We start from the raw sequence: 27,231 nt of genomic DNA, 5'->3' as shown, positions 1-27,231 counted from the left end.
GTTTCGATGTAGCATGGCTTATCCCACTTCTGAACTGTAGTGAGGTTAATAAGACAACGTCTCTATCTTTCAACAGTTTATTACAGAATGAACATCCCTAGCTGTCAATCTAGTCTTCTATCTTAAGTCTGCCTACTATGATTTACTACACTGAGCCTACTCCTTTGGTCCCAAGATCATGAAAAACTAAAAAATAATAATATTTACATATTTATTTCAACTGTACACAATTAAGCCCCTTGAACAAAAAAAATTGGCCAAATGGTTCAAAAGTGCCTCGGTTATTACTACTTTTACCTAACCTATTTTTTTTCTTTCCTTTTTCAGGTATGACATAATATTGATCTGGAATCACATTTGCATATATTGTATCATCCTTCCAAATGTGGTTGATTACTTTCCAATGGTAAGTAAATAAGTATAAACTTATGAAGCAAAATACTTGAATTTTATTGTAGATTCTTTTGAAATATATCTGCATTTGCAAAAATACCAATTGTTTGAAGGCAGCTATATAATCGCACAATTAAAAATTTGAAATTAGCAATAAACTTGATCAAATTTGCCTAACACTTTGTATGGGCGAAGCAATCAAAATTCTGGTTTTTATTAAATTCCTCAAAATTCTATAGAGATTTTTCAATAGTTTTTCGTGCAGATGATAAAAAGAAGGAACATCTCTCTATTATAAAAGACTTAGATAGTCATCATAAATATTTTTGTAAGATATTGGCTATTGCTAGTTTTTGCCGTTTCAGTGCGCGTTAATATTTTAGTCTTGTTTGAACAATTTAATATGTACAATATTTACAAATCGTATGATTGAGTTTCTGTTGATTATGATTGGCACGTAACCGCAATTGGCAAGTTGCTACCACGTGGTAGCATAGCACCATGGACAAGGAAAAAGTGTGTAACAATTGGCAAATGTATCATTGTGCATGAACCAAAGAAACCTGTTGCTGATTGTATTTTTTTTTTTCAACTTCACTTTTGAAGGAGTTGAGGGCGGCGAGTTATCATGCGATAAACAATCTAATTAAGGAAACAATTTTAAATGCATGTAGGTAGGTAGATATCCAGTCTGCAGTCGAATCGAGACCCACTCAACACCCCCAGCCCAGCACACACCATGATGCTACCACAGACAAACAGACGTATCACTTGGAAGAAAATGCGATAAAAATCATCGTCACGCAAACATAGTCGCCCAATGCTAATTATGCTGTGGTACGCAAATCTACTGAGTAGATGGCGGTAGTGAGCAAACGTCAAACAGGAGCAAAAACGATGCGAGCGCCATGAGCAAGCGATTTGCGAACTACGGAATATTTGAATAATCCGTTAAAAAGTGAAACGATGGGAAGTGAGTAGAGTGAGACGTCTGTTTGTCTGTGATGCTACTTTGATCGCATTCCGTAGAAAACTTTGATTTGTTTCACCTTCTTTTTCAGTGAGGTATCAGAGACGAATGAACACACATTACAAACATAGACAGACACACAACAAAAAGCCGGTCACCGCTCGCTGTTTCATCCAGCAAATGATAAAAACTATAATATGAAAAAGATGCACAGAGGGGTAGTTGGTGAATATCAGAGTATCTGTACGCACAAATCTCAATACGAGATTGAGAAAAGTTGGCTGTGAGCACATGGAAATTCCGTGAGCTTGAGACTCGCGATGTTACTACGCATCACATTGGCATTGCGAGTCTCAATGAGACATCTCAATGAGACAGAATGAGACAAGCTCCACGTACAGCTTGTTATTACCCGATAACGTGAATACCATTTTAATTTACTCTCCAATCCTTCACTATAATGACAATTTCCAGATGTTGTTCAGCTGGGATGGGATTGACTTTATCCGGGAGTGGAGAAGCTTTGGTTTGGATCATAAGTATGCTGAGGCAGATATGATACAGTTGGTGGTTGTTTTACGACGGGGAAGCTGATAAGGGGAATAATCCTGGCAGGAGCTTCTTCCCAACTGACGTATGTCCATATTGCTCTGGGAGACTGCGTAAGAGTGCTGGTGGAACTCATTCGGTCAGCTCGTGTGTGATTTTTCTGAGCGTGTTCTGTTTGACTAACGGACAAGGATGAAGGGTCGCTTGAGTTGAAGGGAAATGGTGCCAAAGTTAATCTTTGGATCGATTATATTTGGTGATAATGGAAGTTTCAACAATGGTTCTTTATTTTTTAACCTACAATATATCTGGCTGAAATTTTTGACTATTTATCAACCTATGGTATGTGCATAATTGGTACAAATTTGGACCCGATTGATCATTTTTTCGCGAAGTTAGAACCGTTCGGGTAAAACACTATTATTTAGACAACTAATTTTTGAACTGTCATATCTCGGAAACCACTGAGTTGATTTGAACGAAATTTTTAACGTTTTTCAGCAATATATTGATACTTGATACGACGTTATAAAATTTCATATTTTCGCACGGCGAATAAAGTTATACCGGGTTGAAATTTTTACCCATATAAAGGAAAATAAGTCAAATTTACAATACCATAGAAAAATTACTAAATGTGTTGTTCCTTTAATCTAAATAGGCTCTAATATATTTGATTAGAGATAACTTGAGAACAGAAGTGGAAAATCTTTGGGTATCAACACTAAAATTTATTGACATTTATGTTAAAAATTTAAATTTTTTTGAGAAAAATCCAAAAAGTGTCAATCCATGATAACTTTTTTCAACGTTCAAAAAGTACCTATGTTTTAATAATTTGTGAAGCATTTATATATTGTTAGTGTACTTTCAAAATTTCATACAATTTGGTTCACTGGTTTCCGAGAAATGACAGCTCAAAAATTGGTTGTCTGAAAAATCGTCGTTTACCCGAACTGTTCTAACTTTGCGAAATATTAATCAATCGAGCCCAAATTTGTACTAATGATGCACATATACTAGGTTGACAAACAGTCAAAATTTGAGATTTATTGATTCACTCTATGAAAAGTTATAGCATATTGAACTTTTTTGAGAGAGAAAAAAAGTTGCCTATCCCAAACATTTTGGCCACCCCCTGTACTTGTGAAGAACATGTGGGCTACTCGGAATATACAGCAAGTCCTGGGTTGTCCCTTTACTCCTATTTTGTATTTTCTACTTTTTTTCTCTTCTCTGCATATACATGTACACAACATATGCATTAGAGTGGGTCAACGTTGTATGGAGAAACTTTAAATTTGATCGTACCAACCCGGAACAAAGCTTTTTCGATCTATATTAGCGTCCAAAACAACTGTGCAAAATTTGGGAGCGATTGGTTGCGTCCCCGTATTCCGCATTGCGATTGAAATTTGTATGGAAGTTAGTATGAGAAAACGTACTTTTTTGCATTTAACTCATAGGATGAATTCTTTTGTCTAATACCATGTAACTAATAACGTTAAAGTATAGCCTAGGATATGCCGAAAAACTTTGCCGAAGACCGCAAAGTGATCTGACGCTTGTGAAAAAAGTTATTCGCCTGGTAACTTAGCCCAAAAATTGAGATTTTATTATTGATGTTATTCCTTTACATGTTAAATGTTAATCACCACCTGGCAATCTGTACGTTATAACTTTTTTCGCAAGTGTTGGATCACTTTGCGGTCTTTGGCAAAGTTTTTTGGCATATCCTAGGCTATACTTTAACGTCATTAGTTACGTGGTATTAGACAAAAGAATTCATCTTTTGAGTAAAATGCAAAAAAGTCCGTTTTCCCCTTGGTTTTCCCATACTAAATTCCATACAAATTTCAATCGCAAAGCGGAATACGGAGAAGCAACCAATCGCTCCCAAATTTTGCACAGTTGCTTTGGACGCTAAAAGGAATCGAAAAAGGTTTGTTCCGAAAAATCGACTTTGTTGACCCAGTCTAATATGCATATACATGCCTAAATATACATGTACATTAGGCCTGTCCACCTTTTCAAAAATGTTCTCTGATTCTCAAGTCCACCCCCATATTTTGATTGCCATCCTAAAAGAAGTAACTGGTCAAAATTTCAGCCAAATCCATTGAAATTGAGAGGTGCATCAAAGCAATATTGTGTTTTTCGACTATTTGTGAACTTCAAACAATCATAACTACACTAAAACTTGACAAAACTTAATTCTTTCGGCAGAAATTGAAAGGTATACAGTGACCCCACACCGATGAATCACCTTAATTGTGTACACTATTTATGAATCACCATGTTGATCAAATGGAGTGATCCATAAACTGTGGTCATTTTTGCCGATTCATAAATTGTGGGGTCACTGTACTTGTTTGTTACAACTTCTCCGAACAACGTGTGCCAATAAAATTGAAGAAAACATGTGTAATTATCACATTTGTGATAAGAAAAACCTTAAAAAGTTGGTTTTGTTCTGGAACACCCTAATATACGTAATAAGTTTGATATTTTAAAACGGCATCATATTCTCTCATGTTTTTTTGGTTATTTGCTTCTTTGACCCCAATGCTGAAGGATTTGAGCAAAAAATATTAAAATTCGGGAAAGCCAAATGTGGCCTAAAAACTAGCTTTTTGGAGGCAATCACGCTGTGACGCGAAATTGCACTGAACGTAGTAGCTTTACTTCCTTGTAGTTTGTCTTTTCTACCCCCTACCACGGGTGATAACAAACAAGCGTGATGACAGGTGTTGGCTATCATATCAGTGTTGACGCGATGACACTTTTTGCGCGCCTAAGCGTGATTGCACCCGAAAAGCTAGTTTTAGGTCACATTTGGCTTTCACGAATTTTAGTATTTTTTTCTCAACTCCTACAGCATTGGAGTCAAAGAAGCCAATAACCAAAAAACATTGGAGAATATGATGCCGTTTTGAAAAATCCAACTTATTACGTATATTAGGGTGTTCCATAACGAAATCTATAATAAAAATCAACTTTTTAAGTTTTTTTCTGATTACAAATGTGATAATTACACATGTTTCCTACAATTTTATTGGCACACGTTGTTTGGAGAAGTTGTAGCAAATAAGTACAGCTTTCAATTTCTGCCAATAGAATTAAGTTTTGACAAGTTTTAGTGTAGTTGTGATTTTTTGAAGTTCAAAAATAGTCGAAAACCACAAAACTGATTTGATGCACCTCTTAATTTCAATGGATTTGGCTGAAATTTTGACCAGTTACTTCTTTTAGGATGCCAATCAAAATATGGGGGTGGACTTGAGAATCAAAGAAAATTTTTGAAAAGGTGGACAGGCCTAATGTACATTGGTTCTATAACATTTACCCGAAAACCATTTACCCGAAAGACATTTACCCGAAAACCATTTACCAGAATGTAACATACACCCGAATGCCAAATACCCAAATGCGACATTTACCCGAATGCGACATTTACCCGAATAGTTTATTACTATGCACAAATTATGATTTTGTGAATAAAGCTCACTTATTTTGTGCAATTTGAAAAGTACATGTAGATATTATTTTGTATTGTGGATCAGAAAAGCATTTTGAATATCAAGTTTCTCAAGAACCAATTTTATCAAATTTTCTCTGAAATGATCCGCGATAGGAATTCACAGGACATATCCTTGAATAAAACTCATCACTGCAGCTTACATTTGTTGTGTTCACGCTGTTAAAGTTCACTCTAGATATTTACCCTTCTTTGATTCATAAGCTGTTCTTTTGATAAGTAAAGAACAGTTTATGATTTAAAGAAGGGGAAATTTCTGTGTGTAGGCCAAATGGTCATTAGCTCAAAACGATAAGAAAACAGCCCTCGGAAAATCAACATATCATTAGAAAAAAATATTTGACAGAGAAGTTTGCAGATTGTTCACCAAACAGAACATCCTATTATCAAAAGAAGGAAAAAATCTTAGATGTAGACTTGGAATCCATCACTCAATCATGTAAGAGTGTAATTTAAACGAATATCATATAATCGAAAGAAGGACAAAACTTAAATGCATCCTAACTAACAATGGTAGCTGAATAACAGCTTATTCAATCAAAATTTCAAAAATTAAGCTTTTGAATGGCTTATTCTTCTATTGTACAGCAACAATGTTTGTTGTGCAGTTAGTAGTTCGAACGCCAACAAAATATCCTGCAGTGCAACTCGAAAGAACAGCATTTGAAGAGAAGAAGGGCAAATCTCCGAAGGATAAGTAATAGTTTGGCCACACACTCAGATTCTATTTCGCTGTTCGGTAAAAATTTCACCGGAAAAATTCGGTAAAGTTGGAAAACTACCGTTTTTCGGTAATAATAATTTATTTCACAAGATTTCGGTAGTTGAATTACCGATCCGAATGTGATTTCATACACAAACAGCATTTGCTGTCAAATATATTACAGTATGAACTGTAAAACCGAGAAAACATCGTATCCGGTAATTATTACTACCGAAAAGTTTGTAAATCTTCACCAAATTACCGAAATGCTGTAAAGCGTCGAACAGACATCCAAACGTCAAACTGGCGCGACAACACTAGATAAAGTTTTCATGTCAGTGGTTTTAGCTCACAGTTTTCTGAATTGAAGGTGCTGAATGACGGAGAATCTCATTTTACTGGACAGCACAGCGCATTTGCAGCAGGTGGGTGAGTGTTTATTAATTGAATCTGGCCATACCTTATAAATAATTTAACAAAACATTCCAGCCTTTTTCATTGCTAGCCATCATCAAAAGGATGGTGCCTCCCGATCATCTCTGGCTACCATACAAGCATCGAAGAAGTTTAATAAAACAGTGATGGAGATGTTATATAAATATGAATAATAAAGATGATGGTAATCGCTAAAACAACTGAGTCATAGACCGCATCTTTTAATCCAATAAAATTACCGGAAATTTACGGAACCTTCAAAATAAACAAAAAAGTACCGAAATGCTACGGTAATTTGTCTTCGAAGATTACCGGAGAAATTCAGAAATTTTGACAGCCTATCGAAAATTGAATTTACCGGACGTTCGGTAGTCGTATCGATTACCGAACGTTCAGCTGTTGAAAATTCGGTAAAAAATTACCGAATACTGTAAAAAAATCTAAGTGTGCACCAAACAACACAGTGATACTATGTCTGTAAAAGAAACTCAACCCCCTTATCCCGAATACCATGGCCCGAATGCCATCATAACCTCGAATAGGACATTATTCCAAAAGCCATTTCCCCGAATGAGTCAATATGGAATGGATAAGTATAATAGTTCCCCAAAGGATATAGGTAGAAAGATGGATTCACGGGTCTCCAATGGATTTAGTAGTTCGTCCGCAACAAACTATATAACATTTGAACGCCAACTCGAAAAAGTAGCCTCTTATGAAGAGAAGGAATAAATTCTATGAAGAAATTACCAGTTTAGTCAGTACCAGCCGACCAACTCATAAACAGTTTACGGGTGGACAATGTAAATTCGAAAGAACAGCCTATTTTAAAAAGAAGGCAAATCTTAGAAGAAGTGGATAATACTTGCGGTATGGCTGCCAGTTTGTGACCGTGTATATAAGTGTATATAAGTAGCTCAAAGCAGCCTGTGTTAAAAAAAAATGTGATAGCTTGGTAATGAAAAAGTTATCACATTCAGATGTTCTTCAGTTATGATAAGAACATTCCATAATTCTTAATGACAATTTAGCATTCATCCTCATGATTTTCGACCTGAATATTTTTTGGACGATTTTTTTCATTCTCATTCATCAAAAAGGGAGCCAGTTGACAAGGTTTGGGGCAATTATTCCGTATCAAATGAATTATGATGAAAATAACAGTCAACATTAGAAAGAAGGGAACATTCCAGATTGAAATACTTATGGTTTTTATAGCAATAACTATAATTTCGAAAGTACATCCATATCCTGAGAAGGAGAATTCTAAATAAAAATTTACAGCTATATTGCAAAAGCATTTTACAGCTCCAAAGAACAGCCAATGATAAAAAGAAGGGAAACATTATTATTTAAATATGATTTGTGATCAGCACCAACAGCAAATGTTCAAGCAAATTTTAAAAGAACACATTAGGGAAATAGTTTGAATCTGAAACCTCTCCCTTCGTCATAGTTTCCTTAAATGCATTGCATTGGCTTCTTACGTTACCACAAACCATTCTTGTTCATGAAAGACAACGTTGTTACAGATTACCCCAAGGGTTACCCTTTTCTAACCGATTAAGTTACATCAATTTTTAATAAGTTATCCACAGTAAGCTTTTTTTTTGGGCGACCTCCAGATTGATTCGGAATGACGTTCGGGCTAATTGGATGGAGCCTTAAAAGAATAAAATATTAACAAAAATCCTTTGATTAAAATAGCATTGTGACCGCCAGTTAGTCCTGTACCAGAGTGCTTGATGATCACTCAGTCTGATGATTATTAGGTCTAACCAAAGCCTGCTATATGACACCGGGACATAACATATTTATTATTGACAAATCATATGGGGATCAAGAAATTTTTAAACATTTCTATAGAAATTCTTTCAGGTAACCCTCCAAGAATAACTCCTACATGTTTTATGCAATTTCATAAAATACTTCTGTGAATGTCTGTGGAGTAATATCTCATAGAATTCCTGGAGGAATCTTCAAATTAATCGCAGCCGCAATCGCAAATCATAGAACCGCAGCAGGTATTCCAAAGAAAGATCTTCTGAGCATTTCTTCGTAAACCCCTGATGATGTTTTCAAACGAAAAATGTTTTAGGTAATCTCTTACTGACATTCATGAAAAATCCTTGAACTACTGAAGTAGTGATATTTCTTCTGGAATTCCTTAGTAGGTTTTAGTTGGAATCTATTGAGGAATTTCCGAAAGAATCCTTGGAGGAATTAAAAAAAAATGTTATCTAATTCCTGAAGATTATGTAAAACAATCCCAAGGAATTTTCTGAAATAATTCTAGAAAGAATTGCCAAAGAAATTTCTGGAAACTCTCTCTCACATACCCTTGGTGGAATTCTTACAAGGATTTATTAATAATTATGTATTTAGAAAAAAAAAACAAGACAAATCTTATAACCAAATTCATGGAGGATGTTCGGAAAGAATTCCCGAAGGAATTCATGAACATAGTTTCAAAAGAATATCTGGAGAAATACTCTAACTTCTGTAAAGGTTCCTAGAAATTTCCAAAGGAATATATGTAAAACTTTTTAGGAATTGTTACTGAAGATTTTTCTAAATTTCTAAAACTGGTGAAATACGTAAAATAATACCCGGAAGAACTCATAAACAATATGATTTTTTTCCAGAAATCACTGAAAGCATATCTACTTGAATTACCAAACAAAAGCATGGGAAAACTACATCTTTGAAAATAGACATTTTTACGTGACCTTATTTATGGAAATTCTTATAAATCAATGGAGCCATTTCAGGAGGTTCTCCATAGAAAATCTTTGGAAAATTTATGGAGGAACTTAAAACACTTCTAAAAAAAAATCCGAAGGAACATTCAAATTTTTTGAAGAATCCTTGGAGAAATTTCTGACATTTTATTTTCTGGACTTTTTATTCTCTAAAAATAAAACGCTGTAAGAATGTCAGAACTCTTCTGAAAGAATCCCCGGAGAAATTTTTGAAATAATCCATGGGGGAGTTTCTGAGGCATGGAATTTTGTTTAAAGAATTCATGTTGAAATTTCTGGAGGGCCCCCTATAGGAATTTCTGAAGAGTGGATGGAATATATGCCTTCAAGAATGTCATCCGTAATTTGCCATGGAAACCTTCCAAGAGATAAACAAAGAATATGTAGGAAGATGTGTTTGTGAACCTAATTAGATTACCGCCAAGAATGTTGTTGATAATTCGTTATGGTTGTGAGATATAAGATGTACTGCATAAAGCTGTGGAAAGGAGATTGATCACAGCAGGCGATATAGCGCATTTGAATGTGATGCGAACTGTCAAGCAGACAATGTTAGCATCCCTGCTTGCGTAGCAACAACTCCAGGCGTCACCCAACCGCGTTCACTCTTGCCACTTGCGAACCGACGTCAGCCTGGGTGAGTTGTGTGTGCTGCACGTGAGGGGTGATTCCTTCTCAGTGAAATACTAAACTCCACATTGGCGAATTCCTGCCAGTTTTTTCGTTTAATTGAGGAAATGGAACCTATATTTTTGCTGGGAGGAATCACTCTTCAATGTGCATGCATTAGTGAACAAGTGAGGGAAACACAAAACCCATATGGGAAAAGTGGAAGTTCGGTGTGATATTTTTCGGGGACGTAGCTCCCGCTGGAGCATGTCTGCGGAAAACTGTTTGTGCATGGGCAATTATTGACGGGAAAGAGTGTGAAAGTGCAACAAAAGAACAAATTCCAGCAGCGCTAGAGTGATCGAATTGTTTTGTTTTGTGCTTACAGCGTGTTGTTTGTCGTGGAGAAAGACTCCCGGCAATGTCCGCTTACGAAAAGCTAGGTTAAAAAGATCCCGTTGTTTTGCTTCGCGCAAATGTCGGATCGGAAGCTTACAGCGTGTTGTTTGTCGTGGAGGAAGACTCCCGGCAATGTCCGCTTACGAAAAGCTAGGTTAGAAAGATCCCGTTGTTTTGCTTCGAGCAAATGTCGGATTGGAAGCTTACAGCGTGTTGTTTGTCGTGGAAGAAGACTCCCGGCAATGTCCGCTTACGAAAAGCTAGGTTAGAATGATCCCGTTGTTTTGCTTCGAGCAAATGTCGGATCGGAAGCTTACAGCGTGTTGTTTGTCGTGGAGGAAGACTCCCGGCAATGTCCGCTTACGAAAAGCTAGGTTAAAAAGATCCCGTTGTTTTGCTTCGCGCAAATGTCGGATCGGAAGCTTACAGCGTGTTGTTTGTCGTGGAGGAAGACTCCCGGCAATGTCCGCTTACGAAAAGCTAGGTTAGAAAGATCCCGTTGTTTTGCTTCGCGCAAATGTCGGATCGGAAGCTTACAGCGTGTTGTTTGTCGTGGAGGAAGACTCCCGGCAATGTCCGCTTACGAAAAGCTAGGTTAAAAAGATCCCGTTGTATTGCTTCGCGCAAATGTCGGATCGGAAGCTTACAGCGTGTTGTTTGTCGTGGAGGAAGACTCCCGGCAATGTCCGCTTACGAAAAGCTGGGTTAGAATGATCCCGTTGTTTTGCTTCGCGCAAATATCGGATTGGAAGTTTGCATCGTGTTGTTTGTCATGGCAGATAAACATTGACAATGTACGAAAAAAAAATATTAGAAAAATCACGTAGTTTTGATTCGTGCAAATGTGGTATCGAATAGTTACAATATATTTTTTATCAAAGAGCGTCGTTAAAGTTGGCTGGCCAGAAGAAGGATTATGTTATGCAGTTTGTTTTCTGCGACTAGTGTTCCAATGAATGGCAAGGCAATAAACTTTATCTATAATGTATTTTATCAGATATCTCGAGTTTGAACGACGGAGCAATGGGATAAATTTGGGTATAAGATTAAATAAAGATTCAAAGAACAAGTTTTTTTTACTGGATCACCCAGTACCAAAACGGTAATTTCTTTTAAATACTACAAGTATAGAGGCTTGCATTACCAACATAACTAACGAAATGAGGTACAATTTGTAAGCATTGCCCTCAAAATTATTTCGCGAGCAAGGACGGCTGTATCGAGCGACCCCGAACGAGAGAAAGAGAGAGAGAGAGATGAAGACGTCACTGTGCAAGCTCCTATTGCTCGTCGGAAAATATCATTCCCACAATTAAGCACTAAAATGCTCGAGCTATTTTGAAAAAAGTAGCGGCAGCATAGTCAGAATGGTACCTCACAATGAAACTGTATTCGGTAGCTTCATGGCAGCAATAGCAACGTATGCGATGATGTAATATAACAGTAACTTATTGCCCGTTGTGATGATTTATAGATTCCGACGCAAATGATTTGGCTCATTTTCAGCGTAGGTGCGTTATAAATGTTTGCTTACAACGCAAAACTATCACCAAATGTGTACCTAGCAACACAGCGTAAAATATTCACCAGGATGCGGTCTGGTTTTATATCTGTGGGCCCACGCAACTAATTTTCGCGCAGAAGTCTAAACAGGTGGAATCTCCGCAATATGTTAAATCGTTGTAAGTAAACACTCCAAATTGAGATACGGAAATTCATTTTTTTTTTGTTAAAAATGTGTAAAACTTCTTTAGAGTAGAAGGAGGATGTGAGATATAAGATGTACTGCATAAAGCTGTGGAAAGGAGATTGATCACAGCAGGCGATATAGCGCATTTGAATGTGATGCGAACTGTCAAGCAGACAATGTTAGCATCCCTGCTTGCGTAGCAACAACTCCAGGCGTCACCCAACCGCGTTCACTCTTGCCACTTGCGAACCGACGTCAGCCTGGGTAAGTTGTGTGTGCTGCACGTGAGGGGTGATTCCTTCTCAGTGAAATACTAAACTCCACAATGGTTTACAAAATAAACTCGCTTAGTACTTTAAATAGAATAAGTGAGGATCTTCAAAGTATTGCTGTAAGAAACCACAAAAGTAAATCACATAGAAATGTTACAGAAGATATACAAGAAAAACTTCTGAAAAATACATCTATTATGCAGAAGAAAAAAACAATAGAAACTAATTATAAATTGCTATCAGGTTTAAATAGGTGGTTCGTAAAGTGTCGACGAGAAAAAAATCTTTGTCTTTTTCTCATCGGCGTGGGAAATTTTGTATGGCGGCGTGGAAAAATATAAACAGCGGCGCGCCGGGTCAATTTAACTGGCGGCGGCGGCGTGAAAAAATCGTCGGCGACGGTGGCGCGGCGCGGCGGCGCACACGTCTATTTCGGGTAAATGTTACTAGAGTGGGTCATCGTTTATATGGAAAAATGAAAAATTCAATGGTATCCCAACAGGTCAAAGCTTTTTTGATCACATTTCAGGACCCAAATAAGTGTGCATAATTTGGGCACGATCGGTTATGTCTACGTTTTGCGCATCGCGTTTGAAGTTTGTATGGAGTTTTACATGAAAAAACACACTTTTTTTTGCATTTCTCTCATAACAAGCTCAAATTTGTCTAAAACCACGTAACCGATATAATGAAAACATAGCCTAGGGTGTCCTGAAAAACTTTGTCGAAGACTGCGAAGTGATCTGATGCTTATGAAAAAAGTTATAGCGTTGGCATTGCTTGGCAAAACAGCACGATTTTATTGCTATTGTTGGGCCTACGCCAACACTTCTATCTCGCCGGAGGGCCATCGTGCCAGTTCTGTTTAACGTCCCAACCAACACTGGGACGACCACGCTGATGGGGCTACCACCTTGGATCTAGCTGGGCGTGGTGCAGCGTTTCTTATTCAGTCGCTGGATGCCAGAACAGACGCTGTTTGAGCCGCACCTCCTTGGTGAACAGACGCTCGGGTTGTACCTCCTTAATCTAGCTGAAGTCAGAAGGACAACAGTGCCCAGGCTGCACTACCAGCTAAGCACACAACTCTTAGCTGGCGGTCTTTGTCATCGTTTGACCCGTGGAAGCATGAGGTAAGAACTTGTGAGGACCAGAGCTATGTTGGACGCTCCGGGTTGTCAACTCACCATTTAGCAGCAAAGTCTATGTGGTATTTTAATATCATATAATGGAAACGTGCACGAAAACAATCCATGTGGATGTGGAAACCTGATGAAAACAATTTGAGATTTTTTTTTGTTGTACTACACTGAAGTGGTCATTTCTTCCATTTCGTCATTCATGCGTTCCTGGGTACGTCAGAATTCTTTCTTCCTTAAATTTGATTCCTGTAACTAAGCTTTTGCGGGATTATATCAGCCTCTAATAGAACCTCCGTATTTCTTGAAAGCACCAATAGAACCAGTTCTCCATTTCCCCACACTCCACTTTTCCCATGCAACGTTTTTTTTCCGGAAGAGGCACGTCTACTAGGCCTTGTAACGTTCCACATTCTACCGCGTTCAACGTTGCAGCACGGTCGACCACGACGGGTTTTTTCTCCACCACTACTACTTTCACTACTCCTTGTCAAACTCTCGGCTGTTTTGGCTATACTTTAGCAGTATGTAAAGGATCCTAATCGAGTTTGGCCGTTATTTCAAGATTCAGTGCGCATGCAATGACGACATCCGATTGCTTCAGTTGCTCTCTAGGTGGACGTCGCGTCGTGGTACCGCAATACATTGTTGATGAAGCAGGGTAGTGTGCTCATAACCCGAGACAGAAGAAACTAGAACATATTTGCCTGCAATTTCTTGAAAAGAGATTATCACAACTCCGATCATAACTGGGACGATGGAGGAAACGGCCGACATTGATTGAGCTGATATTGATGTGCGATTTTTCTTGTTGGACGTTCTACGATCAGTGGATGCGAGGGAGTAGATATAGACGGGATGCAATCTCGGAAAGATTTCAGTAGTGTAGGAAGTGGTATCTCACTCTGAGAGACCCACACTGCATCTCCGAACACAACTGAGACGACGCAAACGGCTCGCTTTGATTTAGAGGTGTCTTGAGATTTTGAGCTATCGTAAACAGACGGAATTCTGCAAACTCAGGGTGCCGTTACAGCTACGCGTGAGAGTGGGAGTGCGCGTGTGCGAAGCCGCAAAGAAGAATATCAACAGTAGCAAATTCACGAAAATCCTATGGACGCGCACTTTCACTCTCACTTTGAAGCGGCACTTTGTCATCGCCGTCAGGCGTCTGGAAGGTGACATAAGGAGAAGCAGCGGTTAAATTGCATCAAGTAATATTACCACAAATATAAACAAAGTACCCCTCTGTGCATCGGTCGAAGGAGCGTCGTATAATGGGTTATAGGAACCCAAGATCAACGCTACGTTTGGCTGGTGTTGTTGTTGCTGTTGTTGTATAGTTGTCTATATTATATTATGCACACGTTCCTCGCATAGTGATATCGTTTGGGGCCTGCCTGCATGCATGCGTTTGGCGGGCTCGCTGTCAGCAACTTGTGTCGAAGAAACATTGTATACAGGTATGTTTTTGATGAGATGCACTGATGGACGATGACGGCTCGGCATGTGCATAAAGCTACCATAGAGTCAAGTCAAACCAAACCGAACAAATGTTCAGCCTGGCCTGGCCAGGGTGGTGGGGTGCCAACATGATAGCTTCGCGGGCATGAGGATGTAGCGGCCGGCCGTGTGGTGGCTCCTAAAACATCATGTGCGTTGATGATCGATTTGATATATCAATAAAAATGCAGTTCACACGTAGGCGTTAACGTCGGTCGGTTTGAAACCTGAAATCTGTAATGCGATTAAACGCTGCCTTGTACTAACATAGCCGGTCCAGTTGTAGGTATGTACGCCGCGCCGACTAGATAGAGCTCTCTCACAAGTTTGTTGCAGCGCGCGTTTCGCTTTTTTTGATATCACATTTAGTTTAGTTCAGTGAAATTTGATATGCATGAAAGTTTGTTTTGGGCCACGATTTACTCGGGCACTCCAATAACGGTAAACGCTCCTCTATCAATGGTGAAGATTTTTTTTACGGCGTTTGCCTCTCCAGAAAGCTCAAGGCTGCCGAAATTTGAACGGATGCGTTTTTTAGTCTTCTGCATGGGGACCACCTAAAACCGGCTATTTGTTAGTTGCTTTTTGTCTCGGTCAGGCCAGGCCACGCTTCGGCACAAGGCAGCAGTTCTCAAGCCGCATATGTATATTGATAGATATGTGTTGACTAATTTCATATTTCGTTTCAATTTGGACACATCTTCTGCGTCCATCGTTCATTGCGGGAGCGTGCGTAGCAAATTAGTCTTCGATTAAGTTATTTCTCTGTCTTGAATAGTTTGACTCATGTTGGAGCTACATTAGCGACAATTGATAGCATAAACAAACAGGCGCAGCACTATAAGGTTGTCTGTGGTATTGATAAACAATAATTGTTAATCAATTATTGATTAATAAATGTGAAATAATGTTGATTTTTCATTTCAAATGATCTAAGGTTCGTGCCAACTCTGTCAAATCTGTTCCAATCTCTGCAATACATGATCCAAAATTATAGATTTGGTAAATTCCATCGAAGCACTTCAAATCGATTCCAGGCTCCATCAGCTAATATTTAATAGACACGGACAACGTCTTCAGCTTTCGGCTGTACAGACTGTTTTAAACTTAACATTAGACAACGGACAACGGAGCATGCACCAGTGGAAACGGGGAAGAAACTATTCTCACGAAAAGTTTCAACGCCCGAAGCGGGAATCGAACCCTCACCCCATAGCATGGTGCGATTATAAGCTTGGTGACCCTAACCGCACGGCTACGAGGCTCCACATTAGCATGATAATTCATCAAATACTGCTGGCTTCTTCAAAAAGAACCGTAGTATAATAATTGATAATGCGAACACAATTTTACCACAATTCCACTTCATATTGACTCTCTACTTACCCACATAGCATGATTTCAAAATAAAATTATATGCATATTAGGGTAGAAATCTACTTCGTCATAAGCGTTAATTCCCGTCATTGATTTTTTTCTCATTTTGCGTACGACGAAGCCAACCGCACCAAAGCAGCAGTTTGCTGAATTGTTCTTTATCACCGTGCAGTTTTCACTTCACCAAGTAAATAAATCTTTTTTTTTCGTCGGTAAAATGTAAACAACAAGTTGTCTTCGTCTAGGGAGGATGCCAACAAATGTGTGCGTGAATTTTCTGCATACGTTATATCGTATTTCACAATCACAGAGAGAACGATTTCTTCGTTGCACTGTGATGGCGTATTACCATCTGGTGGACAAAAATATTGAATGAGGTAAACTGGGGCAAGTTAAAACTATAGATAGTAGAGTAAACATAGATCCGTCGATGATGAATCCGTTGTATCCAAACGAACTGTCAAAATCTGTATCCAAACGAGCATGACGTCACGATTCCAAAAAAAAAACAATGGAGCGCATTACGTCATATTAAACAGTCGCACTCCTGAAAAATACTACTCGCACGCTTGAAACATTTCACTCAGTGATGTCCGCAGATCTATGTTTACTCTACTATCTATAGTTAAAACGGGTGGGGCAAGATGGAACGCGAAGTTTTGAAATAGAGATGAATCAAAAAGTATGTGTTATGACAATTAAATTGTTTATCATCGTTCGAAAACATCATGTTAACCCGCTGTTTCATTTTGCCCGTTACCCGTTTCAACTTGCCCGTGTCCTTATTGAAATATTTTGGTCGTTATTCCAAACCTACATTCACCTCAATTTTCAAGCTAGCTGCTCAAAAGTATTTTGAACACTTGATTTGATTTGGATTGCGAATCATTTGACCGAATTAGATGTGGACAAGACGGAAACATGATATGGAGGCTAATTTATGAATTAGTAATTGATACCAAATTGGACATTAGACTAGGCAAAATGCAAGAATAAACTTGATCATTATTGGTCGGTGCTTAACTAGACGGGAATTAGATAAAACCCCATTTATCGCAAATAGGTTTGATTCTAGCCGGATCCATTTTCTCGGTAGAACTCTTTCAACCATCGAGTTTAATGCCTTCGCCGGACTAGAAAAAAAAATGTCGTTGACCCAGCCTAGTAGAAACAAGCACAATAAACATAGCAAGGACTGGTCATGATTAGTTAACAACTAAACTTTTCCCCAGATTTCTACTTCCTGGTGGCTGGCTGCTGGTGCTCTGTCCGCGGGTTCAGGTAAACGAAACTGTACGAAAGATCACCCAATCATCATTGGTCGGTCCCTCGCCGTAAAGTCAGTTATATGGATGGGTGCGCTTTACCCCAGCCATAGAGAGTGATGGCGTTATGTTATGCGCTTTGTGCGATTGCCTTATGGGATAATTATAGGGTAAAAACCAGTTTCATACGTATTTCATTCGCAGGTCAAACATTTGTCGAATGAATGGCGTTATAATGACGGCTATTGTTATTGCTATTATTTCTCGCTATTATTTCTCTGCCATGGCACTAAACATTTTCCGTTCCCAGTGTTAAAGGTAGCTATCCAAAGTGGCTTCATTCTTGCATGTTTGCTTCAAGCGTAATGTGCAATCATTTTTCAACCGAGCTAATTTAATTTTGGCAGTTCGTTACCCAAGCGGCATTTGAATTCTAGTTATCTCGTGGCAGTGTTTATGGAATGCTTGGCCTCATCTCACAGGTGGGCAATCAACTGACCTTTGTTAGGATTCACGTAATATAAAGCATCATACTAGAAGCCAAATGTGTACTAGACATAACTTTACATTTAATTGCACTACATGACATTTAGAACAATACTTAATCTACAAGATTACACCATAATACTCTGTTTGTGACTGCCGCTCTCCATCCTCGATCACGTCCGATGCTCGCCAAATCACGTTTTACCTGGTCCAATCATCGTGCCCGTTGCGCTTCTCTTCTTCTAGTACCAGCCAGATCTGTGGAGAACGCCAGTTTTGCTCTGTTGTCTTTCAGTTGGTGAATGGCAAGCTTAACTTTGTTCAACGTGGGAGTTGGATCACTTCCATCCTCTGCTGCACTGACGTAGTCGTTTGCTTGGTCCCCGTGCCTAAGTTTTCTATACCGTTCATCGAAGTGCTGCTTCCACCTTTCAATCACCTCACGTCCGTCCGTCAAGAGGCTCCCGTCATTATCCCTGCATATTTAGGCTCTCAGCACGGAGCCGTTGCGGGATACCTATATTGATATTCTAGTGACTTTTCGTGTTTCTTGACAACGACACAGCAGTTCATTTTCCTCGAACTCAACTTCTTCCAGATGGCGATGAATTTCTCGTACTCTACTTCTCCTCAAAACGGAAGGTCTCCTGAATCCACTGTTTCCGCTTTTGTTTGTATCGATCCATGTTCTGCGGGGTTCCATTATTAACACACACTGCTCCTCTAAAATCGTTCTGCATTTCTCGTCGAGCCATTCATTGTCTTAATTCCTCCTCCTGGCCTTCCTGAGTGTTTAAGTCTTCTATGAATGTCTTGACATCGTTGCTTCAGCAGCGGTCAAGACCTTCGGTCGGCACTTCCGAAATGATCAGCTCCAATTGTTTTCGGTGGTGTTCGGTATACAGATTGGTCTGTATGCCGACGGATCGGTAGGTGCCTTCCCGTGTGCAAACAGTCAAACCAGTCTTTGTATTTTCTTCCTCTTTGGAAACTTTTTTTTTTTTTCCTTCTAAACCATAGGGGGATAAATCTGCTCATCAGACACCCTAACAGGAAGGTTAGGGTAGTGTGGGGATGAGGCCGTCTTCTACAATGCCGGGTGAAGCCAGGACTACTCTCTCCTCGACCCACTAAAACACATTCCTATGGTCGCCAAACCCTACGTCTCTCCGGAACCACCAAGAAGGTATTGCTTCAGAGAGAGGCTAGTGCATATCGCACCCTCAAGGTTAGCTGCCGTAGCCTAGCAGCAACGAACATCGATGACTCGCTCTGGAGAGTCCATCACGATAGCATGCTGGCGCTTAGCCAGTTTCCCGAGTGGTCCTCTTCGGAAACTTGCCTATGTCTAAGTGCATATGCATAGCCATTCTGAATATGACAGAATTTCCAGCCTCAATGGCCGTCTTAATGGCTACTGTCGGAATACCATCCTGATCCGAAGCCTTGTTCAACTTGAGCGACTACGATATTGTGATTAGCTCGTCGTTCGTCACCGGAGCAACCTCGCTTTGACCGGCTTGGCCGGTCGCCCGCTTTCGCTCCTTAATCTCTTTGTTCAATGCCAGCTTGGTCACCCAGTAGGCTTCACCTCGCTCCATTCTACTCTCACCGGTGCGAGCTCTGTGCATCTTCTTCCTAGCTTTTAGGCAGAATACGCAGAGTTCGGAGATTTCTTTACACCACCAGTATACTGGGCAGCGATCGCCTTGGCATTTCTGCGACGCATGCACGGATTAAGGTTCCGACTAGATCGTCGTTAGTAGTTACCCTATATGAGCAATCGTTCCACAAATACCGGCTTATCAACGCACGAGGTCAGCCATTCCCAATGGCTGTCAATTACTCTCGGCTGCGGCCGCCTTTTTCCGTGCTCGACCCTGTATCGAATCGCCAGATGGTCACTGAGCGTGTATCCTTCGTAGACCCTCCAGTTCGAGCTAGGGTTTAGGTTCGGGCTCCAGAATGTCACATCAATGATGGACTCTGCACCGTTCCAACTGTAGGTTTTTCTGTCGCCTACATTCGCGACATCTACGTACAGTCTAGCAGTGAGCTTCGAGTGAAGCGCAGCCTCTCGCGTTTGTTGCATAACAACTGCAGTAGTACACCCCGTTGATCTTCGCTATTGCGAAGCTCTCGTGTGACGTGGAAATTATTTCCTGAACCGGAGACATATCGCTGCTAGCTTCGCCTTATCCGCTACTCAATTTCCGTTGTCAGGAGGAATGCGGTATGGGTCTTTACACGCCTACGATTAATGTCCTTGCTCAAAGCACGTGAAGCACGCCACTGACTGGCGGCTCGTATATGCTGCGTGGGTTCACTGACCAGCCTATTCTGATCTTGCCGACTGCAATCGCCTTGTTCACCTCCCCTATGGGGAGCTTGATCGTGGCGATCTGCGTGCCTGCCGGGCCCTTTCTCAGGCGGATAGATGCACTTGGTGCATCTACCTCGCACCGCTGGCTGTTTGAGCGCGGCTGCGAGCTCTTCTGTGTCGGTGATCTCGTCCTAGTTTTTACACTGGAGAACCACCTCCTCCGCCAGGACTGTTACCTGCACTTTTTCGCCTAATGCTTCTTGAGCTAGTGCTTTATAGGAGATGCCTTTCTTGGTCGCCTCCTTTTTCACCATCATCTTTCCAGTTCTGGTGTACTGGATGCTTTTTACAGCTGCGCCCAGCGGTGAGAGACGATTTTCGCCTCGCATGGTCCACTCAGCACCTCAGCAGCCGATCTACGTGTCTGCCTCTGTTTAGAAGATCAGTGTGTAGCTTCGTTCGCTGTTGCGAGCTGATTTCACTTTTCTCGCTAGCTTCTTCTTTGCAATCGTAATCCAAGGATTTTCCTTTCCTTGGTCCGGTTGGCCATTGTTCCTCTTAGCGTTGACCTCTTGTGGCTTGGTTTCCCTGTACCTTTCGTGTTTCGCAACAGACGCGGCAGCCTGGTTACTCGCGTTGGCCGTCGCTTTTGGCCCACCTCTGCCGGATGCTTTTTGGGCCGCGTCTTCTCGACAGGTTTCGACCATGCAACTCGAGCTGTAGGGCGGTTAGACCGCTCCGCTACTGCTTCGGCGAGCTGCATCGTCGCGTTGCCAGCAAAGAGGAAGCAGTCCGTTTCGGTGGACCGCTCCAACCCTGCTCGCATCATCCGCGACAGGAAATCATACTTCTTCTTGGCCAGATCCAGCGATTTGCGGAGCTCCAGCAGGCCCTGTTTTAGGTTCTTGCTGATGTTATTCCGCCCTCTCTTGTCACGTTTATATGTATTCATTTAGCCTTCGTTAAGGTTATCAAAAGGTATTTTATATTCTGGGATGTTCTAGGTGTTCTAAACTGTCCCATAGCGAAGTCCTTCAATTCTACGAGAATAAGGTTGTGTATTTTCGCCACAAATAATAACATAATACTGAGTAACGTTGTATAATCAACCGTAGTTACTGGAGCAACCTGAAGTCAACTACCTTATTGGAAACCTTTGGGACATTTAGAGTCGCCCAAACTGCTATATAATGAAGTCCTTCAAATCTACAAAAAAAACTTAATGTGTTTTCGCCATAAATAGTAATATTGCATAATCTGCTGGGATCCGCGAAGCTCTTAAAATCTCAAATGTCATTTAGAGACACTACATGGATATTCCAGGTCAGCCAAACTACCTTAGAGTTAAGGACTTCAAGTCTACACTCGTAACAATGTCCATTAGCATGGTTAAAAAAATCGTATTTGTTCCACACCGCTTATTCGATTCGTTACCAGATGGTAAGAGTTCTCCCAAAAATTGAGCGGATTTGGTTGAAAATTGAGAGTGCACAAGCCCTTCAAAGTATGTATGGAAATTACTATGGGAAAATGACGTTTTTCATTCAATTGACCGTAGCATTTCCCAAGTGCCCTAGAGTGTTAGTTGATTCTTAGTACTCCTAGGCTACTCTATCAGCTACAATTTTGCCGAAGATCACATTCAAATCACACGTCTCATTAATTAGTTATCGATTTCCCCATAGTAATTCCAATACAAATTTTGAAGGGCTTGTGCACTCACAATTTTCAACCAAATCAGCTCAATTTTTGGGAGAAGGCATAGAATCTGCTTACAACCCGAATAAGCGGTGTGGAGCAAAAACGATTTTTTTAACCACCTTAGACTGTTCATATATGTTAAACTGAGTAACGCTGCGTAATCAACCACAGTTACTGGAGCAATCTGAAGTCTACTAACTTATTAGAAACCTTTGGGACATTCAGGGTCGTCCGAACTGTTCTATAATGAAGTGCTTCAAATCTACTAGAATAATTTTATATATTTTCGCCACAAATAATAGCATTGCATAGTGGAGCGGACCTGGTGTGAGGGTTAGAACACTTGACTATCACGCCGAGGACCTGGGATCGAATCCCACTCCCGACAAACTCACAAAAATGTGGGTTCTTCCTTCGGAAGGGAAGTAAGGCGTGGGTCCCGAGATGAACTAGCCTAGGGCTAAAAATCTCGTTAACAGAGAAAGAAAAAAAAAAAGCATTGCATAAACTACTGGAATCCGTGAAGCTCTTGACATCTACAATGCCATTTATAGACACTGTGGGGATATTCCAGATCAGCCAAACTACCTTAGAGTTCAGGACTTCAGGTCTACAGTCGTAACAACAGCCAAAACTGCTATACTGAGTAAAGTTGCAATTTATCCGTGGATACTGGACCAATCTGAAGGCTAAATTTTTTTTATTATTGTAAACCTTTGTGACATCCAGGTTCGTCCAAACTGTTATATAATGAAGCTCTTCAAATCTACAAGAAAATCTTTGTGTTTTCACCATAAATAATAGCATAGTATAATCTGCTGAGATCCGTGAAGTTCTTGAAATCTGAAACATCATTTAGAGGAACTATGGGAATGTTTCAGGTCTGCCAAACTATTTTTGAGTTCAGAACTTCAGGTCTACTCTCGTAATATCAGCTATATCTGTCATACTGAGTATCGTTTCATAATCAATCGCGGGGGCTGGACCAAACTGAAGTCTACTATATATTATTATGAACCTTTGGGATACTGAGAGTCGTTCAAACTATCCTGAAGTTTAGCTCTCGGTAATAAAGATCCCATTAGACGTGTAAAATATTTGGCCAAACAAGCTCAACAAATGGCCAACACAACGTGAATCATAGCAACCTTGGATAAATGTAGGACTTCAATGGCAAATATTTGTCATATAGACAAACAGTCTAATGGCACCTTAACAGTATTGATTCTCACAATGAACTTTAAACTGCAATCTGTAATCCCCCTGGCATATCATGAGTTATTTCTAGATAGTTTTGAGATATTCCAGATCAACAACACTACTCCGAAGACCATTGCTTCAGGTCTACACTTGTGATAATAGCTTTTGCCACTACGTTAAGTAGTGTTACATAATTCACAGTACTTACCAAAGTAGTTAGAGGAACAATAAGCGTTGTTATATATTGTTGGGATATTATGGGCTGCCTTACTGTTATAAAGCTAAGTTGATAAAAACAACCACTGTAACTTTCAGAAGATTTACTGGAGATGATAGATTACAGCTTTTAATGAAAGAAGCTACGGTTACATCCGTAGACTTTAAGATCTAAACTCAAGAACAGTTTGAATGACCTAGGATTTCCCGACTGATCTGATACTGTCTATTAACCTTTCAGAGACTCACTGGACATGATATATAACAAATCGTAGCTTTGTATAGTGAAAAAAATTACGGTTCCACCCGTACATTTTAGGATCTGAACTCAAGAACAGTTTGGATGACCTAGGATATCCTGACTGATCTGATACTGTCTATTGAACTTACTGGACTTACTGGACATAATAGATTACAATTCGTAGCTTAGTATAATGAAAAAAGTTATCGTTACACCCGTAGACTTTAGGATCCAAACTCAAGAACAGTTTGGATGACCTAGAATATCCCGACTGATCTGATACTGTCTATTAGCCTTTCAGAAGACTTACTGGACATGATAGATTACAAATCGTAGCTTTGTATAATGAAAAAGATTACCGTTACACCCGTAGACTTCGAGATCTAAACTTAAGAACAGTTTGAATGACCTAGGATATCCCGACTGATCTAATATTGTCTAATACCCTTTCAGAAGACTTACTGGACATGATAGATTACAAATCGTAGCTTTGTATAATGAAAAAAGTTACCGTTATACCCGTAGACTTAAGGATCTAAACTCAAGAATAGTTTTGGTGACCTAGGATATCCAGAAAAAATATTCTGCATAATATTCTACCAAAACTACCGAAAAACGTGCAAAAACTCCATAATAATGCTTGGGAAAATTCCGGCTTCAAAGGGTTAAGGCCTCGCTACGGTTTTATGGGACACCAAAAAGAAGATGTAAGTTTTTTAGCAGAATATTCAAAGTTTCGAATAAAAAGTTTTGATTTGTTGTTAATAACTCTATAATGGATAAATTATTTTAATATTTCTCATTTTTTTGCATTTACTCGTTCTATGGGCTTCTGATTTTGGATGAAAAGGTATAAAAACGGCGCAATAATGTTTCTGAGCCGCCGCTTTCAACAACTTTATTTAGTGCCTCTTCGGACAGCGGAACAAAATGCCATGATAAGTTCTGTAGTTGAAAACTTCTCCAAAAGAAATATGTGTTTCCCATTCAAAAAAAAAAAAAAAGTTTAAACGAATGAACGACTTCGGCGACGTCAGCCAGTTGGCCAGCAACGCCAGCAATGTCTATATGTAGCGGATATGAGGCACATATACACATGCTGCAGCTCTGATTATCTGTTATTTCAGACCGCGATTAAAAATTACACTCACTATGCAAATTTAGCGCCGTACGTTTTGATACCCCAAGCATTAATCATGAAGTTGAGTTAAGTGTGGTTGGTGGATAGCATCAGACTGAGCCAGCTAACATGTTACCTTTTATCGTCATCTATCTTTCAGGTAAATGTCATTCTTCCTCCGGAGCATTAACTGCGCGCTGTAGTAGCGCCATAAAGTGTTGTGCATCTTACTGTGAGTATTCTTGGTCGTCGTCGTACATAATTGGCACTCGGCTGCCCCATCATCCCACAACATCAAGCAAGCGTCGACAGGTAAGGGTGGAGAAGCTATATGATTGCGGAATAAATCTCAAATTTCCGCCTGATCATATGTGTGATGGGGTCTCTGGTTTGCGTCATTATGAAGTATCTTCTGAATAATGAGTGCAATTCGTTGCAAATGGCCATTCATTACCGTCCATCTTTGAGGTGACACGCTACGCCGTATTATTTTTGCTATCTTCCCTTCAGGATTATAAGGGCCAACTAAGTTGCAAATTTCAGATACTAAAGTTAAACCGTGCGGAGGGGGCATATTTTAAAATAATTTTTAGGATAAATCTTGAGGTATCTTTATTTGATGTTTTGAGCAATAAAATTACAAAATATTTCATAATTGTAAATATCAAACAATGTCACCAAAATACATAAACAAATGTTCAAAAAGTTTAACAAATTACAAATTGGCCTAAACATACATACACTGCCGATGAAAAATTTGGGGTCACTCCCTAAAAACATGTAATTTTTTAGACCCATATGTCGCATTTGGTGGCTTGTCGTAAAAAAATGCAGGTTGCTATATGTATTGTCATTATTGTTGCGCGATGATTGCAATTCAGATTCAGTGATTTTCAGCTATCATCAACTATTCCAAAGCAGTTTTCTGCTCGAAATCACAAAACCATTATTGAACATGCTTTTACTGCTTCCAAGCGCAGTGCAGTGAATCAAAATTCAACTATCGCGCAACAATAACGACAATGTAATGTTGCAACCTGAATTTGTTGCGACATTCTACCCAATACGACATAGGTTTGTCCGAACTGGAACAGAATGGGACAAAAATCGTGCACCACGAGTTTAGAGATTTTTAAGGCTTACATTGTGATATTCGAGCGATAACTTCGAGTCGTTAAACACTGCAACGCTGCTGAAGATATAGAATCAAAAGGTTTCGATTTTGGGTTGGTAATAATTGATTATTCACGAGATGAAAAGTACGCAACAAATTCAGCTTCCGTTTTGTCTGTAACAAAAAAATTCGAGATCATGTCATTATCTGTTACCAGTTGGGATAAAGAGTAATCGCCGCGTCTACTTTGTTGCTTGTTTTGTGCCTCTTTTGTCTGACAATTCTCTTCACTGGCGCAGTGATAATGTTTTATCAACATTGTTTGAAGTAGTGGAAACACTGAAATAACTGAACCTTGTCGGTTGGTGGTTGAATAAAGAATGAATTTATTTCTCTGAAGATTGTCAATGTACATTTTATCAAAGACTACTTAGATGCTACATTCTCTCCCTTTGTCAATTTTACAAATAATATAGTTTATGAACAATAATGATATATTAGTTAACAAATTATGAACGATTGTTTCTTAAACGTTTGGACCATACCGATTGATGTTTTTCTTCGTATCGCAATCGTTTATCGCTTAGTTTTGTGTTTGATGATGTTAGGTTAGTTAAAAGTGGATTATTAGTGACAATTGATTTAGTATGATTTACGCGTCTATCTGTAATTACACCAGAATCAAGATTCTTCAGTTTAAGTCTAGTCCCATTCCGCTGAAGCACAATATGTGGCTGAGACGCAAAATTTGTGGTTAACTTGTTCTTTCTCAACATGTTCTTCACAAGAACATGATCGCCTACATCTATCTTAGAATACTTGCATGTTTCTTCATGTTAGTGTATAACCTGCCTTTTTCTTTTGAATTTCTATCATTCTCTCGTGCTTCTGTTACATCAACTCTCCTCCTGATAGGTGGTAGTCTATCTCTAATATTCCACCCAAATAATAATTCTGCGGGACTAAAATGTGTTGATGAGTGTGGTGTAGCCCTATAAGAATGCAAAAAGTCTTGAAGATCGTTCTTCCAGTTTCTCCCAGTAGCGACGCTTATTCGGATGGTTTTCAAGAGGTTTCGATTCTGCCTTTCTACCAGACCATTTTGAAAAGCAGCATATGGCACAGTATGCTGAATGATGATGCCGTTAACTGAACAAAATCTTGCGAATTCCTCCTATGCGAAAGGCTGTCCGTTATCACATACACTCACTTCTGGGTAACCGAAA

The 27,231-nt window shown here is 39.6% G+C and overlaps 1 protein-coding gene across 2 annotated transcripts in view; it reads left to right on the top strand.

Moving 5' to 3' along the window:
• Positions 1 to 27,231, top strand: part of LOC109430327 (uncharacterized) — a 231,165-nt gene that overhangs the window by 64,978 nt on the left and 138,956 nt on the right. The window contains exon 2 of one of the 2 annotated variants that reach the window (XM_062846354.1): positions 25,052 to 25,203. The exons of the other annotated variant lie outside the window; for it this stretch is intronic. The gene's annotated coding sequence lies outside the window, so the exon portion shown is untranslated. The remainder of the gene's footprint in view (positions 1 to 25,051; positions 25,204 to 27,231) is intronic. 2 annotated transcript variants of the gene reach the window in all.

The sequence above is a fragment of the Aedes albopictus genome, chromosome 1 (assembly GCF_035046485.1).
Source record: "Aedes albopictus strain Foshan chromosome 1, AalbF5, whole genome shotgun sequence".
Classification (NCBI taxonomy): Eukaryota; Metazoa; Arthropoda; class Insecta; order Diptera; family Culicidae; genus Aedes; species Aedes albopictus.
Note: the sequence above shows the minus strand (reverse complement) of the source record. Positions and strands in the feature narration are given on the sequence as shown.